At 48.5% G+C, this 21282-nt stretch overlaps 1 protein-coding gene across 1 annotated transcript in view; it reads left to right on the top strand.

Annotated features, from left to right (window-relative positions):
• The first annotated feature begins 4671 nt into the window (after positions 1–4671).
• HRH2 (histamine receptor H2) overlaps positions 4672–21282 on the top strand; it is a 48512-nt gene continuing 31901 nt past the window's right edge. Inside the window, 1 exon segment of the mRNA XM_022595076.3 lies at positions 4672–5114. The gene's annotated coding sequence lies outside the window, so the exon portion shown is untranslated.

Below are 21282 nucleotides of genomic sequence, written 5' to 3' on the forward strand. Positions count from 1 at the left end.
CTGATGCTTCTCTCAAGACTCAGAGCACATCACGGTCAGGAAGTGCACCCCACGCATCCCAACCACAGTCTAAGGTGCCCTACGACAAACCCAGGGCCACCTCAGAGCGCAGAACGGAGACAAGAAATAACTGATGACAAAACCAGTGGGTTTCATTGGAATTTTCTGCAGACCACTTCAGTAAATATTATCGCTATACCATGACATTCGTTATGTTAATTGCCGCAAAGTTTTTGGTTTTTTTTTTTGCAATTTTAAGCTGTCAGACTCGGCAGAGATTACTCTCTCTCTCTCTCTTTTTTTTTTTTTTTTGGTCAAATAGTGATTTGGGTTTCCTCAGAATGAGAAAGTTCTTCTGGCTTCCTTTGATAGATGGTTCTTACCTATTCAGAGCAAGGAGGAATTTGAGGCCATCAGATCCCAAAGCCCTCTTGCATGGTAAGTAGCCTACCAGTAATAATGATGACGTCTTCTATGATCAAAGTGCTTAGCTTCCAAAGGGCTTCAGATTTTTAGTACAGAACTGGAAACTTTCAGAGCTGGAAGAGTTTGCAAATGTCATCCCAATCTGTTGGGTGGCCAACCATGTATTGCCTCACTTTACAGTGTATGAAGGGTGTCAGTTCTCTATTAAAAGCCTCCAGTGACTGCATTTCATTTAGGATGAAATCCACATGCCTCATCATGACCTTGAACCAATACCATTTCCAGCCATGGTCCCTCCCCCTCCTACACTCAGCCATGATGAACTTCTTCATGTTCCTTGCCGAGGCCAAGCGTGTCCCTACCTTGGGGCATTTGCACCTACTGCTCCTTCTACACGGGATACTTCTCCCCCTTATCTTCATAATCCTGGCTCAGCTCAAATGCCACAAGCTCAGAAAAACTTTCTCCAACTGTCTTAAACAAAGTACCGCTCCCAGTCACGTTCAACTACATTACCCTGCTTTGCTTTTCTCATAGCAATTCTCTTTAGCTAAAATTATCGGCTTGTTCATTGTCTTTTTATGCCTTCTAGCATGTCAGATCTTTGTCTATCTTGTTCATCACTGTATCCCAGAGTTAACTCAGTGCCTGACACATTGTAGGTCCAGTATATCACGTGTTGAAAGAATGAATGCATTTAATATTCATTTCTTTTTTCATGTGAGCCTCCTCCAAACCCTTTGAGGCAGAAGTTACTGTTACGCTTATTTAATGGTGAGTTGACATGGTTGAAATAAAGACACCTTTACAGATATCCAAGAAATGTATAGGTAACCCTTCAGTAAAAGGTCATAAAATGAATATCCATCCATGTTTTCTAAATGATTAGCCTCAGTTTTGTAAACCATAAAAACTGTAATTCTCAGGCCATTATATCAGAAGAACAAGAATGTTTCAGAATGCTTTTAATCTGTATTTTGATTAAGGATCCTACAGTGGATTTTGAAAGGTTTTATTTAGACTATGTGTGAACTTCACACATGTTAACTAATAAAACCGAATGTTTTTTAATGTGTTTAAAAAAAAAAAAAGCCTATTTCCTAAGTGGGCTTAGAGATGCAAACTGATTCCCAAGGCCCCTTATCTAGTTATTCATTGCTTTGTAATAAACCACCCCAGAGCTTACTGGTGTAAAACAACAAGAATATGTCATTTCTTTCGGTTTTGTGGGATGGCTGGGTGAGTCTTCTGCTGGGCTTGCCTGAGCTCACCCATATGGCTATAAGAGCGGGGACAGCTGACCCTCTTCCTCCATGTGGTCCTTCAGATGTCTTCGCAGCCTGGTGGCCTCAGGGCCTTATCCCAAGAGAGTAAAATCCGAAGCACCAAGGTCTCTTAAGGCCTAGCCTCGGAAATGGCACAGCATTGCTTGCTCTGGGTTCTAGCCATCAAAGGCAGACCCAAACTAGGGGAAAGGACATACACTCCACTCTCAGTGGGAGGTGCTGTCACACTGCAAAGGAGCCAGGGCCACATTGTGGCCATCTTTGAAAATCTGTCACAGGTAGTAAGTGCTGGAACCAGCTTGACTGAAGCTCTGACTCAGCAAGGAAGACCAAGGGGCCACGATTACCCGTGACTCCGCAAATCTAAATGGCCTAAAACAAATTTATCTCTCGCTCACATTACGTGTCCACCAGGGGCTGGTTGGGCTTCCGAGACTTCACTCTGGGACCCGAAGTAAGGGAGCAACCTCTTCCTGGCATATCTCCTGAACAGAGCCAGTCTCGTGGCACACAGGAAAGGGAAATGACAAGGACTCACTGGCCCAGAGCCTCTGCACAGAAGTGACACAAATCACATCCACCAATACATCAGTGGCCAATCAGGTCACAGACATTTCCTCCTCTCCTGGGAGGGGCACTGAATATGGGTGGACAATAATCTCATCTGCATGGAGCCCATTTTCCTCTTCAGATCCTTTAAAAAAAAATATCCTTCACAGAGCCAAAATCTGTCTCATTCTATTTCTACTGTTGGTCCGAGTGCTGCTGTCTCATCTGCTCCCTCTGCCCACAGAGCAGAGAGAAAAAGGTCACTGGAGCCGTTTCTTCTCCAGGACGCACATCCCGGCCCTTCCAGCCACCCAGTGCAATAACCTGCCATAGCTTCCCATTGCTCCAAAGTCCTACCTGTGTCCTTATAAGCCCCCCACGGTCTGATTCCTGCCGGCCTGCCAGTCTGCACTCCATGAATGCCCCAGGCTGTTTGATGCCTTGTGCGGGTCTCCATGCTGTTTCCTCTGCCTCTGTGGCCCTTCCACTGTGAAATGTTTTCCTTTTAAGATCTGCCTCGAAAACCACTCCTCTCTGAAGACAATTTTTGTTTCCTTTGGCAGGGTCAACCAACTTTTCCTTTTTCTAAACCTCTTCATTATAGCATCTATTCATTCACTCGTTTGACCAACACTTTTTGATCATTTATGACTGCTCCAGGCTCTGAGGAGACACAGGAATAATACAAACAAGGTCCTTGCTCCTTCCCTCGTTCCATTCTGGTGCATTAAAGCAGGCGATAAGCACATAAACAAATGAATTAAAAAAATAATTTTAGACAGTGATACGTGTTTTCATTACAATAGAAAAGGGATGATAGGAAAAACCCAGTGGCATGGAGGTGACTGCTTTAGGTACGATGATCAGGCTTCGTGGCCTCTTTGATATTTGGGCAGCCGTGGGAAGATGTGGGGAAGAGCATTCCCGGCAGAGGGAACAGCCAGTGCAGATGGCCTGTCGTGTGGTCCAGCTTGGCCTGTTCTGGGCACAAGGAGGAAGCTACTGCTGCTGAGGCACACAGAGGGAGGAGGAGGATGGTGAGACATGAGCTCAGAGAGGTGGGCCGTGGCCAGATCACGTTGATGGTGAGAAGAAGCTTGGATTTAATTCTAACGACAGCAAGAAGTCCTGGAAGGGTTTTCATCGGGGGGTGGAGAGGTGTGATCTGATTTATACTTTTTTGAGATGACCTATATTGCTTTGTGAATTGCTGGTGAATAAGAGTAGAGGCTGCGAGACCAGCATGGAGGCTCTTGCTGTCATTCCAAGATGCTGGTGACCTGGATGCACAGCCTTCAGCAGCCTCCCAGAAGCTGTGACCTCAGAGGTCCAGGGAACCGTGACCTTAGTCTCTGCATCTCAGCACACACATAGCACAGGGTGGGCCCACAGTGACAGAATGACTTAGGATGCTGTGTCAGTCATCAGTAGCACATGCCTGAAACTGACACTCAGCAGAACCAGCCCCCTTTCCCTCTCCTTTGTCAAGCTCTTGCTGAAACTCCCCTCCAGGTATCATATGGGGCAGCCCACCTGACCACCTGCCTCGCTTACTCTGGGTTAGCAAGCCAGGCTTGGCACAGCCCTCGCCATCCTGCCCACCCAGCCTCTGCTCCACCGAGGTCTGCGTGGTCAGCACAGCAGCCTTGACATCTTGATATTTAAGTGAGGTTTCTCCCATTGAGCCTCCATGTTTTCATCTGGAAGGTGGGTGTTATTTTCCCTGCCCCAAGAGCCCCTTTTCCCAAGACCCTCCTCTCCCTACCTCTTCTCTCTCTCCATCTATCCCTTCAACTAGAGCAAATCCACTCTGGGGGTTTCTGAAGCTCCACTGATTTTGTTTTTTCTTTTCCTAACGTTTTTTTTTTTTTTTTTTTTTTTGCAGTACGCGGGCCTCTCACTGTTGTGGCCTCTCCCATCGCGGAGCACAGGCTCCGGACGCACAGGCCCAGCGGCCATGGCACACGGGCCCAGCCGCTCCGCGGCATGTGAGATCTTCCCGGACCGGGGCACGAACCCGTGTCCCCTGCATCGGCAGGCGGACTCTCAACCACTGCGCCACCAGGGAAGCCCGATTTTGTTTTTGTTTTTTTTAAATTAATAACCCCTGAACTGATTTCCCTGTGCCTTAAGCCTCGGGCCCTCTGTCTTTCCAGACTTCAGATCCCAGAATTATCCAGACTTTTCCCTTGAAACTAGTTCTTTCTCCCTCTTCTAGCTTGATTCCAGGTGGCTAAGAGCTGGGCACCCAAGGGAAGGGGTGCCACCTGATCCCCTGGGTCTAGCCCTCCCGGGGCAGGCCCTACAGCTATGGGCAGAAGCCAGCGCTGGGCCACAGAGGGAAGTCCCCTTCCACTCAGCCGGTTACTGCACAGCTGGAAGCTGGCTCCCAGGCCAGGCAGTGGGGGGAGTGCGGGGAGTGGGCGGGAGGGAGTGGGGGAAAAGCCAGAGAAATAGGGGGCAGCCTGACAGAAAGAAAGGCAGAGGGAAAGTGTCAGGGCCAGAGAGAGAAGGAAAGAAGGTCCAGGAGAAAGGAAAAGAGAGGATGTGGGAGAGCGTGCGGGGAGGGAGAAAAGCCAAGGAAGACAGAATGTGAGTGTGTGTGCGCCGCGCGCACGGAGTGGGAGAAAGAGAGGAGAGAGGAGGAGAGAAAGAGACTTGGAGAGGGAAGGAAGGGAAGGAGCGGTTGGAAGCCAGGAGGAGCGAGCTGGAGGCGGAGACGAGGAAGTGGGGGCGAGGCGCAGGGCGCGGGCGGGGCGCACCGCCAGCTCCATCCCTGGCCGGAGGGCAGCCGGCGCGGGCGCTGGACGGAGGCGAGCCGGAGCGGAGCCACTTCAGCGGCAGCAGCTCCAGGTAGCGCCGCCGCCGCCTCCCCGCGGGGCCTGAGCTCGGGGTGGGGTCCCCTGGCGGGCGCTGGTGAGGAAAGAGGGCCGCCTCGGGCGGCTGCTCCCGGTTCGCCGCCGCCGTCTTGACTCTGACCCCGGGTTCGAACCCCGGCCCCTCCGCGCGCGCTGACTGTGCCTGACCTTGGGAAAGTCGCTTCGCTGGCGAGCCTCAGTTACCTTCTGTGACTCGCGGGGCCGGGGGCGGGGGGTGGCGCCCTGGGACGCCTTGCGAGCGCGGGATGCAACCCTGGTTGGCCTGCGGCAGTGACTCTGGGCTCGGGGTCGGGTGGATGTGCGCTCAAACCCCCTTGGGGGTGGATTTGGAAAACCCACTTTCGCCGAAATAGCCCCTGTTTTGTTCCCGGGTCTGGGCGCTGGCGTGTTCTCAGGGCCATGTGTCTGTGGGCACAGGGCACGACTTTCTGCTTAAGGAAAGCAGGTAGGGCGCAGGGGGTGGGCGTGGAGGAGACCCCTAGCTCCTCAGGCAGCCTTCGTCCTCCTGGATGCCCGATGCCCGGGGCGGGGGGGGGGGGGGGCTGGAGCTTCCAGGATGAGCCAGGCAAGTGGCCTCGGCTTAGCGGCTTGGAAATCCAATTGTGCCTCTTAAGTAGTACAGCTGACCTTGAGCGTGGGAGCCTCAGTTTCCTCCCGCATGAAAAGGACCATGTTAACGCCGCCTTTGAAGTGGTTGTGAGGGTAAGGAGGTGGGGCGGGGGGGAAAGTACCTGCGGGCTGTGGTATTCCCCAGTGGCAGCTGTCATATACTAACTCGCGTGGCCAGAGTCCTGGCGATGGTTGCCTCCTGGGAACTCATTTGTACGTGCCAGGTCCTCTCTGGTCTCCTTTGCCAGAGATGGTTAGTGGTCCAGCTGGGCATGAAGCCGGGCCCAGAGAATGGGGGGCGGTGGTGTCAGGGGTCCCACTCCCCAACTCAGACGTACATCTTGGTGGTTCTTTTAGACATGAAATCTTTGAGATGACAGCTTATGTCCAGTAAAGCCTCCTGGCTGAATCTCTCCAAGCCTCAGTTTCTTTATTTGTGATAGAAAGTTATGAATTCCTCTCTATTCATGAGTTTCCTGTTGCTGGACGTTATGAAAGGCAATTAGTAAATTAGATTTATTGACATCTCTAGCTTGAGATATGAGGAGATTGAATAGAATGAGAAAAGAACACTTCTCTTGCACCTGCCCCGTGAAGGCCTGGTACTCAAAGCATTATGTATACAGTATTGGCTGTAGTCATCACAATAATCATGGAAGCCAGCGCCATTCAACCCCAATTTACAGATAAGAAAATCAAGGCTCACAGGGTCTGTGATTTCCACAGGGTCACACTGGTGGGATGTGCCTGCCCTGGGATTGGCCCCAGTTCTGCCTGACTGTAGAGTGCTTCTCATAGGACCAAACCATCCCCAAAATATGACTGTGAATGGTGTTCCTGGCACCTGGTTAGTTGGTTTCTTGTTAAACATGTAATAGGAAGAGCTGCTACATAATCACTGGAGAAAGTGGGTCTGAAGGCTGGCAGTGGGGTGGGGGGTGCCTTTGCCAGGTGATTTCTCTCGGGGTCTGGAAGCAAGGAAGGTCACGACTCAACACCACATAGGAAGCAGACACCAGGCTGACTCACTCCAGCCCACCAACTTCTCTTCCTTCCTCTACCACCTTGTCCCAGTTCACCTCACCTCAATTAACCTTAACCTAGACTTCTCTGGGCTGCAAGAACAATTTCTGCATCCTCCCCTGATGACTAATGCAACTGACCCTACCAGCTGATGTGTCCAACGAGAAAAGAAGGCCAGCTGATGTCCATCTCCACTAACGCCCCCAGAGAAAGGGAAACAGGATTAAGTCCCAATCCCAAGGATTTAGCTCAGCTTAGGGAGAAAGTCTCTGGTGATGGGAAAATGGACTCCTTGCTATGGGAAAATGGGTGTCCCAGCAGGCTGGAGAGGTTCCTTTGCCAAAAATGTTTTAAGAGAAGAGGAGGACATCCAAACAAAAGGATGGAAATATGGACAAAGGCTCTTTCAATTGGAAAGATATTCATCAACAATCAGAGAGCGCCTAAATGTCTGACAGTAGGAGATAAATAAACTATGGGACAGCCATGTGGCTACTAAAAATGGACATTTTAATGATAAATTTTATGTTATGTCTATTTTACTACAATATTAAAATAAAAAAGAAACTTGAATGGTCACCCATCTCAGGCTAAAAGCCTAAATTCTTTTTTTTTAAAATTATAGTTGATTTACAATGTTGTGTTAATTTCTGCAGTACGGCAAAGTGATTCAGTTATACATATACATATATATATATGCATTCTTTTGTTAATATTCTTTTCCATTATGGTTTATCATAGGCTATTGAATATAGTTCTCTGTGCTATACAATAGGACCTTGTTGCTTTTCCGTTCTATATATAACAGCTTACATCTACTAATCCCAACCTCCCACTCCATCCCTCCCCCAACCCTCTCCCCCTTGGCCACCACCAGTCTCTTCTCTAAGAAAAATGGACAGTTCTTAGTGGATGGGGACATGCTTATGCTTATGCATATGCGTATATATGGCATAGTCACAAGTTGGTGACAAGCACATAAAAAAGACTGGAAGGAGATAAGTCAAATGGTGTTAACAGTGTTTGCCAGTGGGAGATTTATTCTTTCTTTATAATTTTTGAACTTTCCAGATTTTATGCAATGAGCATATACTATAATAATTAGCAGACATAGAACTGTCTGACTTCTAATGACAATATACCCCACCCTCTCCCACCTCCTCCTGGCCAACACCCAAGACAGGGCTGGCGCATGGATGCTTGTCAGTAATAAGGACACCTCTGTGTTGAGGTCTGGCAGGCACCTTAGAAGGAAGAAGGAATACTAAAATTTTAATACCACTAATATCTGGCATTGGTTATGTTCTTACTGTGTGCTCGTGATAACCCTATGAGGCAGGTACTAGCAATAGCCCATTTTACAGAGAAGAAACCAAGATTCAGATACCTTCAGCCACTTGCCTAGTGTCACACAGGATTCAAGCCCAGGCCATCTAAATTCAGAGTCTACATTCCTAGCCGGAGTCAGGAAGTGTCAACAGACTCCATTGGCTGACATTTTAGTACCTATTACAGAAACCCTGGGGGAAGCAATGCATCTCTGCACTTTACAGGTAAAGAAATGGCTCAGGGAATTCCCTGGTGGTCCAGTGGTTAAGACTCGGCACTTTCACTGTGGGCCCCGGGTTCGATCCCTGGTCATGGAACTAAAATAATAAATAAATAAAGGTGGCAGCATCAACACCAATGTTCATAACAGCACTATTTACAATAGCCAAGACATGGAAGCAACCTAAATGTCCATCAACAGATGAATGGGTAAAGAAGATGTGGTACATACATACAGTGGAATACCTACTCAGCCATGGAAAAAAATATATATATATATATATTTATATATATCTCCTAATGGTTCTGTTTCTCTTCTCTGAAGAACTCTAACTTATACTTAGCATGTCAGAAATGGAACTCCTGTCCTTCCCTGAAGTCTGACCTACCTGCTCTCTTATTCATCTCAATTCATTGGCAACTCCATCCTTTTGGTTGCCCAGACTGAAAATCCCAGAGCCATCCTTTTCTTTTGTATTTATTTTAAAAAATTTTAATCAATTTTTTAAGTTGTTGCAGTGTTATGTTGGTTTCGGGTGTGCAGCAAAGTGATTCAGATACCTATATGTACATGTGTTCTTTTTCAGATTCTTTTCCATTGTGGGTTGTTACGGGATGTTGAGTATGGTTCCTGGAGCCATCCTTAAAAGTTCTCTTTTTCTCATATATCACATGCAATGCATCATCAAATACCATTGGCTTTATCTTAAAAATATGTCCAAACTTACAGACTGGGAGAAAATATTTGCAAATGATGGAGCCGACAAGGACTTAATTTCCAAAATATACAAACAGCTCATACAACTCAGTAACAAAAAAACAACCTGGACTTCCCTGGTGGCTCAGTGGTTAAGAATCTGCCTGCCAATGCAGGGGACGTGGGTTTGATCCGGTCTGGGAACATCCCACATGCCATGGAGCAACTAAGCCCATGCACCACAACTACTGAGCCTGCGCTCTAGAGCTCGTGCGCCACAACTACTGAGCCCGCGTGCCACAACTACTGAAGCCCATGCACCTAGAGCCCATGTTCCACAACAAGAGAAGCCACCACAATGAGAAGCCCACACACTGCAACGAAGAGTAGCCCCTGTTCGCCGCAACTAGAGAGAGCCCACATGCAGCAACGAAGACCCAACGCAGCCAAAAATAAATAATAAATTTATTTTTAAAAAATCCAGTCAAAAAATGGGCAGAAGACCTAAATAGACATTTCTACAAAGAAGACATACAGATGGCCAATAGGCATATGAAAAGATGCTCAACATCACTAATTACTAGAGAAATGCAAGTCAAAACTACAGTGAGGTGCCACCTCTCACCACTCAGAATGGCCATCATTAAAAAGTCCACAAATAACAAATGCTGGAGAGGGTGTGAAGAAAAGGGAACCCTCCTACACTGTTGGTGGGAATGTAAATTGGCATAGCCACTATGAGAAACAGTATGGAGGTTCCTCAAAAAACTAAAAATAAAGTTGCCATATGATCCTGCAATCCCATTTCTGGGCATATATCTGGAGGAAACTATAATTCGAAAAGATACATTCACCCCAATGTTCATTGCACTATTTATAATTAGCCAACCTAAATGTCCGTCGACAGATGAATGGATAAAGAAGATGTGGTACATATATACAATGGAATACTACTCAGCCATAAAAAAGAACAAAATAATGCCATTTGCAGCAACATGGATGCAACTAGAGATTATCATACTAAGTGAAGTAAGGCAGACAGAGAAAGACAAATACCACACGATATCACTTATATGTGGAATCTAAAATATGTCACAGATGAATGTATCTACGAAAAAGAAACAGACTCACAGACATAGGGAACAGACTTGTGGTTGCTGGGGGCGTGGGGAGAGGATGGAGTGGGAGTTTGGGGTTAGCAGATGCAAACTATCCTATATAGAATGGATAAACAACAAGGTCCTACTGTATAGCGCAGGGAATTATATTCAATATCTTGTGATAAACCATGATGGAAAAGAATATGAAAAAGAATGTATGTGTATGTATAACTGAATCACTTTGCTGTACAGTAGAAATTAACACAACATTGTAAATCAACTATACTTCAATTAAAAAAATTTTTTTAAATGTCAAAAAAAAAAAAAGATCCTACAAGCCGCATGGCATGGCCAATAAAAAGAAAAAAATAATTAAATTAATTTTTTTTTTAAAAGAAAAGAAATGGCACAGCAGTGACCTCCAAAGTGCCAGGGCTTGTGCTGGTTGCTGGGGACCCAAAGGTGCATAAGATGCCCTCCCTACACGGGTGTGGGGAAGAGTGGTGTGTAAACAGTGTCCTCAGGGCTTTCATGCAGGTGGAGTTGTTTAGGAAACTGTGGGACCTCAGAGGACGAAGGGTGAAGGCTCCCCAGACAAGATGATACCTGAAATGCTTCTGGAATTATAAGCAGGAATCCACCAGGTGAGTAAGAGAGGTTAGAACAGTGGGTCGCAACGGGGCACAGTTTGGTCCCCAGGGACATTTGTCAATGTCTGGAGATATTTTTGACTGTTACAACTGGGGTGGGGGGGCTGTGCTGACATCTAGCGGGTAGAGGGCAGGTGTGCTGTTAAACATCCCACAATGCCCCCATGACAAAGAATTAACCTGTCCAAAATGTCAACAATGCTGAGTTGAGAAACCCTGGCTCAGAAGAGAAGGGCCTTCCTGAACCATGGATATTTACTAAGTGCCTCCTTTGAGCCTGTGATTGCATTACTGGCTGTCTGGCCTCCCTGCTGCCCCTCTTTCCCCACCACCAACCAGAGTGGTCTCTTATTTTAAAACATAAAAGCTGTATAGAGATATAAATCGCATGCCAGAAAATTCACCCTCTTAAATTATACAAGTCAGTTGCTTTGGGTATATTCACAGAACTGTACAACCATTACTGCTATCTAATTCCAGAACGTTTTCATCACCCCAAAAAGAAACTTTGTAAACATTGGCCGTCACTCCCTATCCACCCCTGCTCCCACCCAACCACTGATCTACTTTATCTCTTTGTAGATGTGCCTGTTCTGGACATTTCATACCAATGGAATCATACGGTGTGTGGCCTTCTGTGTCTGGCTTATTTCGCTTAGCATAATGTCCTCAAGGTTCATCTATGTTGTAGCGTGTGTCAGTACTTCATTGTTTTTTTATGGCCCAAATGATATTCCATTGTATAGATAGACCGCATTTTATTTATCCATTCATCAGTTGGTGGCTATTTGGGTTGTTTCTACTTTTTTGGCTACTATGAATAATGTCGCTCTGAACATTTGTGTACAGGTTTTTGTCAGGACATACATTTTCATTTCTTTGGGGTATATACCTAAAAGTAGAATTATTAAGTCATATGATAATGCTATGTTTAATCCTTTGAGGAACTGTCAGAGTGTTTTCCAAAGCAGGGTTCCCATTTTACATTCCCACCAGCAGTGTCTGAAGTTTCCAGTTTCTCCACACCCTCACTGATGCTTACGATCTGACGTTTGGATTCTAGCCATCCTAGTGGGTGTGAAGCGATATCATTGTGGTTTTGATTTGCATTCCCCTGACGGATAATGAATTTGAACATCTTTTCGGGTGCTTATTGGCCATTTGTGTATCTTGTTTGCAGCACTGTCTATTCAGATCAGAATCATCTTTTGAAACTTGGTTGCGTCCTTCCCTTACTTAGTCTGAAATGCAAACCCCATTAAGGTGTACAGGTCTTACAGGACTGGGCCTTGTCCCCACCTTCTACTGCATCTCCCCTCACTCACTCTGCTCTGGCCACGCTGGCCTCGAAGCAGCAAGCTGGTCCCCATGCAAGACCTTTGCACGGTTGGTCGAAAGGTTGGTTGTTTCCTCTGCCCAGGTCATCATTTGCATAGCAGCTCTGGGGTCAGCCTCAGAAAGGGCTTCACTGTTCTTTCAAGGGGCTCCCTCCACCCCTAGGCCTTTTCTAGCACATCTCAAGGTTTCTTTTGATCGTTCTTTTTACTATCTGGTAAGATCCAGAGGAACTGGCCTCCCATGTGACCCTGGGCAAGCATATGCCCCTCTCTGGGTCCCAGCTGCCCCATCTGAAAACCAGAGGGGGCCGTATTGGCTGATCTCATAGGGCCTTCTCAGCTCTGCCCTTCTTTGATGCCGGCTTCCCTGTGGCAGTGCTGCCAGGAGGGCGCAGTCTTGGCGCCGTGGCAGTGAGAGGGAGCTGTCTGGAGCCAAGTTGGTCACGGATCAGAATGGAGCAGGTGGCGTGACTGATTATCGCCAGCCCCGTGGGGACAGTCTCTAGGAGCATGTGGCACCCTGGACCTGGTGCCCAGCCTCCAGGAACAGCAGGAAGAATTGTCAACAGCTCCAACAAGGTCTCCAGCTTGGCCACTTTCAGCTCTGGAGTCACCCACTTTTCCCATGAGAATAATCTTCTAACTTCCAAACCCTCTCTGAGCACTAGAGCCATTCGGTCCCGGGGGCCTGCTTGTGCCTAGTCCTGCGCAGTGTGACGCAGAGATGGATGAATGTGACACCTGCCAAAAGATTCCGGTGTAGTGGGGAAGGCAGACGTGTAACCCACAGTGGGACAGATGCAGCCCTGAAGCCATGAGCAAACCTCAGGGACTCCATTACCCACTGCCCTGGGGGAATCAGGGGAGGATTCGCACAGCTGGATGTTCGGGTGGAATGGAGTGCAGCAGGTAGACAGAGGGTGTCCGGGTACTAAAGGTGGGGAAAGAGGTATGCAGAGACACAGCTGCGAACCCTCCAGGTGTGCTCAGGGCATTCAGAACAATTAGGTTTTGCCTGAGGCGCCAGGGACAGTGGAAGGAGGTAACGGAGGATTCGATTTGCCAGGGCCCTGATCATGAAAAGCCTGCAATGCCAAGCTGAAGAGTTTGGACTTTGCCCTGTAGGCTGCAGGAGTCACTCAGAGACTTTAGGCTGAGGATAGAGGCGATCAGGTTGCACTTTTGAAAATGCCCTTTCTTCAGACAGCAAGAAGGCAGGTGGCGCTGAGGAGAGAGCTGGAGGCCAGGCACCTAATCGGGATGGCCTTGCTCTTGTCCAGGTGAGCAGGGGTAAAGGCTGAAATGCTGCAGCTGGAGAGAAGACAATAGATCCAAAAACTGTTTGGGAGGTAAAAGCACGTGAAGGAGATGGGAGAGTCTAAATAATGCACGACACGGGAAGAGCTGATGCCAGCCTCCCAGGGTCCCAGCTATGACGAAGGAGGCACGGGCGCTGCGGGAGCTGGTGCATGAGTGTGGCATTTTCCGGGTGGCTGAGAGACAGGATGGAGGCCTCGGGAGAGGGTGATCCAGACCCAGGGGTCAGGATGTACAAAGGCACGGAGGTGTGAGAATGTCGAGAGTTAAGGAAAGGGTGAGGCTTTCTGGTTGACTGGAGCACAGAGGGCCTGATAGGAGGGGAGGGGAAAGTGAGGCGGGGGAGGGCAGAAGGGGCAGAGACTCTGGCATCGGGAGGCTGTTAGATGCCGGAGCAGAAGTCCCGGCTACAGCACTATTAAACCATCACTTCCAGACGCAGAGCGCTCACTACCCCCGGGAGAGCCCATTGCTAGGGTTAGTCACCCCTCTCCTGGACTCCTTAGCAGACTTCCAGGGCAGAGATGGGTAAATGTCGGCCTGATCTTCAACCAGGAAGAAGGCAGACGCCGCCCCCCGAACAACTGACCAATGAATTTGGTCTAGGGCAGAATTCTCAAAGGCATAATGAAAGGTGGGAGGGTGGTTAGAGAAGCAAGGAAATCCTGGGGTCTGACCTTGCTCTGCGAGAATGCCGGGAGCGTGCCGAGATCATAGACGGTAGCTGGTGGAGGACATGCGCAGGGAACTCTAAGATTTTTTTTTTTTAAAAAGAGCCAACATTTAAAAATGAGGTTTCATTGAAAAGTTTGGATATTTTATTTTAAAGCCAGAAGAATTCACGTAAAAGCCAGATTTCCAGCTTCTCTTGCAGAATGTGGTGACTGGGGGCACTGGGCCCATAATGATCACAGTGGCCACCCCTCTGGCCCAGGCATGCATCCTCTCTCTGGGTCACCACGCCCGCACCCACGCAGTCCCACAGAGGGTGCAGACAGTTCACTCACAGCCCGCCTGGGTCAGGAGGCCTTTGGATCTGGGAGGCAGAACCAGCCTCCTACCTTTCTCTTCCTTAGTGCCTTTCCCTTGCCCTGCATTCCCTCAATGGGTCCTAGGAGCATCATTCTCAGGGGAGGCTCCATGGTAAAAAAAAAAGGGCTGGGTGGGGGGGGGGCAGCAGAGAGAGGGTTCTAGGACCTTATTTGACTTTTTGGAAGCCCTGCAATCCATAGCCCCTGTCAGTCACAGCACACGCCCGTGAGCTCAGTTAAGTCCACAGTAAGACCCCAGCTGACTTCATTTGCCCCTGATTCATTCCCAGCACAGATTCCTTTGTTTAAGTAGCAGCCTGTCCCCATTTGGGGAAATACTGCCTTTTTCGAAAGGTTTATTAGATAGTTAGGCCTTTTTCTTTTCACTTTATGATTAAATAAAACACTGATACGGTTCAGAAGTGCAACATACAAAGGCGCGTGGTGTACAATATACAAAGGCCCCCTCCACCCTGGCCCTGTCTGCCCTGCCCAAAAGAGGGGGTCAATTTTGTTATTTTGTTGTGATGTATCTTTTCAGATTTTCTTTATCCGAAAACATAGACACTTCATATATAAACACATGTCTATGTACATATGTATTCTCACCTTTGACATAAGGGGAGCATATTATACACAATTTTGCATCTTCGTGTTGATTTTTTTTTGGTACACGGGCCTCTCACTGCCATGGCCTCTCCCGTTGCGGAGCACAGGCTCCAGACGCACAGGCCCAGCGGCCATGGCTCACGGGCCCAGCCGCTCCGTGGCACATGGGATCCTCCCAGACTGGGGCACGAACCTGTGTCCCCTGCATCGGCAGGCGGACTCTCAACCACTGCGCCACCAGGAAAGCCCCCTTCGTGTTGATTTTTAGTCCCTGTAGAATTAATTCTTAGTGTAGAAGATTTTGAATAAGGAGACGTAGAAGAAAACAGTAACAAATCATTGTACTACCATCCAAAGAAAACCACTATCACCATTCAGCCTACCCTTCTACACATAATTTTTTTTTTTTTTTTTTGCGGTGCGTGGGCCCCTCACTGTTGTGGCCTCTCCCATTGCAGAGCACAGGCTCCGGAGGCACAGGCTCAGCGGCCATGGCTCACGGGCCCAGCTGCTCCGCGGCATGTGGGATCTTCCCGGACCGGGGCACGAACCCGTGTCCCCTGCATCGGCAGGTGGACTCTCAACCACTGCGCCACCAGGGAAGCCCTACACATAAATTTTATTTGTTGTGTTTCTCCCCTGCAGGTTAACAGGCTAGGCATAGTTACAGTCACCCTCTATATACAATCTGAATCCTGCTGTTTTATTACTTAAATATAAGCATTTTCCCTTATTTCATAGTTTCCAAAATGTGTTAGCAACAGCTCTAGTAATTCCATCACGGCATCATTTACTCAACTGTTCTTCTAGTTTTGACCGTGTAAAAGTCATTTGCAGTATTCACCTATCGTAAATAATAGTGAAACCTACAGTTTTGTATGTCTTTGGAGTTGTGTTGAGTGAGCACCTTCAGAAAGCCTGGCATCTAGGGCAGAAGCTGAGTAGCCATGAATTGGTCCCCCAGGGCTGGTGGCTGGGGGGCTGGGAGAGCATAGCTGAGGGAGGGGATGTGGGTGAGGTCCTGGAAGGAGAAGGGACCAGGAGGCCAGTGGGCAGCTGCAGGAAGGCGGGTTCTGGGCCCAGCATTGTGCTGAGTGCTTGTACATCCGTAGAGCATTCACACCTGCTGAGGGCTTGGTAAGCGCTGGGGCTTCACACACATTTGCCCAGTTACTCCTCACAACAGACAGATAATGTGAGGATTATTGTTATTTCCATTCTGCCAGGTGAAGAACCTGAGGTGGGAAGAATGCAAGCCGTTGTTCCCTACGGCTGCAGAGAGAAGCAGTGCGGCCAGTATAGGACCCAGGTAGCTGGTTCTAGGAGCACCTTGCTCTGAACCCCCACAAGCCTCTCGACACCCTTGTGTAGTTGGGATTATTATCTCCACTTCTCAGGAAGAAAAACTGAGGCTCAAGGCAGAGCCACCTAGCTAACTGTGCCTCCCTGGCAAGTAGCAGAGCTGGGATTCGAACCCGCAGCTGCTGCTGGAAAAGACCTGATTTTCATCAGGGTCCTGGAGGCTGAGATGGGGGTGGAGTGAGGGGTGCGCTGGGAGGAGAAGCCTTCTGCCCCAAACTCAGACTCCGCGAACCGCCCCTGTACTCAGACTCTTACAGATGAAGACGTGTTTACTTGGGTGCCTTCTCTCGCACCCAACTAGAGGAGGATAAGAAGACCAGAGAATGGCCATGGGGAGGGGAGGGACATTTACTGAGGAGCCATCACGCCTCTAGCGCCATCCCCTTACCTTCACATTTCATCTTCCCAGCATCACATGCTGTGGTTTTATGCCCATTTACAGGTGGGAAAACTGAGCCTCCGACTGGTTCCGGGTTCCTTTCCACTACACGGTGTTAGCTTCCTGGCATGAGCAAAATACTCCCTTAAATGTGGGGCAGGCAGTCCTGGGGGTCCTGAAGTGGACTTGGGTGGTCAGTGGCACAGATAACAACCACCATCCAATCATACAGTGAACTGGGTTTTGCTTTTCGGTTCTCCTTCAGGCTTTCCTGTTTGTGTCAAAGAAAGTTATCAGTTAGGTGCTAATCTGTCTTTAATGCCTTATAGCACAGCCTTTCTAATTAGGAGAGGGTTAGGCGGGCTTTTCAGGCAGCAGTAGCTACGGGGAATTTAACAGCATCGTCTGTGTTTCCACTGCCTTTATTTTCAGGGTAATCTATTTGAGGGAAAGTGATTCTGGTGGTTACTGTAATGATAAAACAATTCCGTTTGCAATTAATTCCATCACTTTAAAGAAAAATGTTAAGTACAAAATAGAACTGTGGGTTTGGCAAAAATCATGGAGTTGGTACCTGAACGCATGAGATTTGGGAAACACAGGAGGCTTAGGACAGGGTACGCTGTTGGCAATTGGAAACTCAGAGGGCTCTTCCCGCCTCTGACCAGCTGTGTGGCCTTGGCCCAGGCATTCGGCCTCTCCGTGGCATCTTTGCCAAGTGGAGTAATAGTGACTCTGCCCTGGCGGTTCTACAGAGTTCTCCGGCAGGACTCAGGATGAGGTAATGAGCCTGTGGAGGGGCCATGGAAAGTGGGGGAGGGCAGAGAGGATTACATAAGATAACCAGTGTGTGTGAATGTTCCTGGCAAGCGTTAGCTGTTTGCTGTGGATATCTTTAAGGTGACCCAGCCAGCTTCAGGACTTTCGCCTTGTAAGAGCAAGCTGTACCCTGCTGGAAGGGCAACACCTTTCTGGAGTGAGTTTGGGGGAAAGAAGAACAGAGAGAAAGGAAGCTATGATGTTGCTGGGGGCGGTTCTGGTGCCCAGCTCTGCTGCCACCGCTGGTGGTGATGGAGGTGGTGGTGATGATGGTAGTGACTTTGGTGAGGGCAATACTGGCAGTGACAATGGCAATGATGTGTCCAGTTGGAGGGCCTGAGGGCTTTTGTATCCACAGAGAAGCAACAACTCAGGAGCTCCGTGGGGCTGCCCGGAGGAAGGGACTTAGATTTGTTCTCTGGGCCTTCAGAGCTTTTCAGGAGCCTACAAAAATGTCTGCAAACTGACACACACACACACACACACACACACACAAATACCAGATCTAAAATACAAAAAAGACCCCACAAAATTTCAAGTAATAATTGTTTAATTGGAAATTTATGACAGCTAGTCAGTGTCAGCTCATTATACTGAACAGCTAAATATGAATCCTATTTTCTATGAAATGTGTTCTATGGATATTACAATGCATTTATTATGCAGTATGGGGTATGCCTCCAGAAAAAAGAATACGTAGGGCTCTATAAGGTTTTTAAATGGCCATGACTGAGTGGCAAATAACTTGTAAGATAGTAAGCCCCCCATCGTTGGAAGTATGCAAGGCAATCAGGGATGACTGCCTCTCTGGGATGCTATAGAAGGGGTTCCTGAACACCAGATGACCACTGAGTTTTGTTTCTACCCAGAGCCCTCCTATTTTATTATTCTGGGGGCTCCTCATTCCTTCCCTCCCACCCCCTCCAGACACACACACACATCAAGTTGCTGGAGGAAACCTTTGAAATATTCTAAGCTTTTTTGCTGAGGAAACTGGGGGTACTAAACTAGTGGGAGGTAACATGGCAAGTCAGAGTCACACCAGGGACTCAAACTCAGGGTCCAAATTCCCAGCCCAGTGCCCTCTCCACCCCTCCCCTCCCCGCAGGGGAGTTTTGCCCCTGGGTGGCAGAGATTCAGACCCCCCTGCAAACATTGGTGATCCAGGGCCTCACCTCCCCCAGAAGAACCAAGGTAGAATTTTCATTTGGCCCTGGCCAACCCCTGCCCTGAAAAGTCCACCCCAGGTCTTTCCCACACTTGCCAGCCCACTGCTGGCCGTGGGCTTTGGCCAAGTTACAAAACACCATAAACCTCAATTTCCTCATCTATAAAATGGAGACGAGTAATGGCGTCCATGTAAGAGGGTTGTTGCAGAGAGATTAAATTGGATAATATAAAATAATTAGAACATTGCCTACACTTTCCAAGCGCCCCATAAATAGGATATTATATTATGATGGTTGTTTTCAGTATACATCAGTCAATCCAATAAATATTAATTTATTTAATAAATTAAGGGCCCCCATTAAGTGCCTGTCCAGGAACAAAAAATTGATCCTGGGGCTTCCCTGGTGGCGCAGTGGTTGAGTCCGCCTGCCGATACAGGGGACACGGGTTCGTGCCCCGGTCCGGGAAGATCCCACATGCCGCGGAGCAGCTGGGCCCGTGAGCCATGGCCGCTGAGCCTGCGCGTCCGGAGCCTGTGCTCCACAACGGGAGAGGCCACAACAGTGAGGGCCCCGCGTACCGCAAAAAAATAAAAATAAAAAAATTGATCCTGGTCCTCACGATGCCTACATTCCACTTGGGAGAGAGATATAGGGAACAAATAGGGAACCAAGAAAAAAAAGCCAAGAAAAATTGTGCTCTGCAGAAATGGCAGGGATGTGATGGAAGGTCAAGGGAGCTGCTTTGGGGGTCAAGGAGGGCCCCCTCCACAGAACTGATATTTGCTCCAAGGTGCCAACGTCCACATCAGCAGCAGATCACAGGCAGAGCCCCAAGGAGGAGAGTGCAGCATGTCCAAGGCACTGGGGCAGGGGCACTGTGGCCAGGTAGCCACTGAGTCCTGAGGGTAGGGTAGGAGGTCAGAGAGGTGGGGCACAGATCGCATGGGGCCTTGTGAGCCAGAGGGGGTGTGTAAAGGGACAGTGTGGGCGTGACAGAAGCAGGAGGGTGGTGCTGGGGACTGAAGGGAGTTGCAGGATGCCTGTCGGAAGCAAAAGTCCAGGCAAGAGATGGCGCTGGCTTGAACTAGGACCAGGACGGCAGTAACCAAGGAAAGTAGCCGCGTCCGAGATGTAGGTATTTCAGAGGCAGGATCCACTGGCTTGCTGATGGGTTGGATGCTGGGGATGAAGGAAAGACAGGAGTCCAGGACGATGCTTGAATATGTAGCCTGATCCCCTAGGTGGATGAAGGGGAGGCAGAGGCTAGATAAGAGACTCAGGGATCCTCCCTCAGTCCCAAGTTACGTGCACTTTGTGCCCACGATGTTCAGAATAGTCAAATCTAAGGAGCCAGAAAGCAGGTTGGTGGTTGCCAGGGACCAGGGAGAGGGAGTGATTGCTTAATGGCCGCGGAGTTTCCCTTTGGGGTGATGAAAATGTTTTAAAAGCAAATAGAGATGGTAGTTACACAACGTTGTGAAGGGACTGAATGCTACTGAATTGTACACTTTGATTTTACGTTATGTGCCTTTCACCTACATTGAAAAAAATATATGAAGGAGAAATAAAGACCCTCTTAAACAAGCAGTGACCGAGGGAATTTGTTGTCACCAGATGCGGCTTCAGGTTCCCACATCAGCCATTGGCAGAAGCCAGGTAAATGGCCTGGGGTCTTTCGCTGAAAAGAAAATACCACAAAAAGAACTGGTCGCACAAATAGTCAGCGAATGAACTGGATTAGATGCATGTCTTGGAGGGGTGGTTGGCTTGGACACTCAGAGATTATGGAGTCAGTCAAAGCCCTGCCTGCCTCTTTACCAGCTGTGTGCCCTTGGACAAGTGACTCAACCTCTCTGAACCTGAGTTTCACCATCTGTCAAATGGGAATAATAATAATCTCTGCCTCACAAAGATATTAAATTATCTGTGGGTGCTCAGTAAATGGAAAAGTCAGTGTCCTGGCCTCTGGTCCAGGTCACCTTCCCCCTCACCGTGATGCTCGAGTGATGACATTCATCATAAGAAAATGTCTACTTTGATACCACCATCCCTTTCCGGGCTGGTAGACACACATTGAAAGGGTGGATGGGGCTCTTCAGTCACAGTTACAGAACCTGCCCCCAATTCCAGACAATATTTGAGTCTGTTCACCTCTCAGGCGGTGCAGAGGGGACCCCACCCCACCCCCCCACCCCCCAGGAGGCTGCAGTGCTTGGGACAAGATGAGCTTGAGAACAGAAGTGAAAATGAAAACAATCCTGGCTTCTGGCCCCTCGTGGCTCAGAAGAAATGAAAGAGTGGGACAAAAACTCAGACCACCAGCAGCCCAGGGCCTTTCTCTCTAATGAACAGCCTCAACCAGAAATCTGTTAACTGCCTTAAGAGGCTTTTACCAAAGGTCCAGCCCACTGTGGGGAAATAGTTAGAAATCTGCAACCACAAAGATCAAAGACACCCTGGAATGGTATTGCAAAGGTGGAAGTATTTTC

The sequence above is a fragment of the Delphinapterus leucas genome, chromosome 3 (assembly GCF_059928025.1).
Source record: "Delphinapterus leucas isolate spDelLeu-1000000601 "Yukka" chromosome 3, BTC_Dleu_Yukka2, whole genome shotgun sequence".
In the NCBI taxonomy this organism is placed as follows: domain Eukaryota; kingdom Metazoa; phylum Chordata; class Mammalia; order Artiodactyla; family Monodontidae; genus Delphinapterus; species Delphinapterus leucas.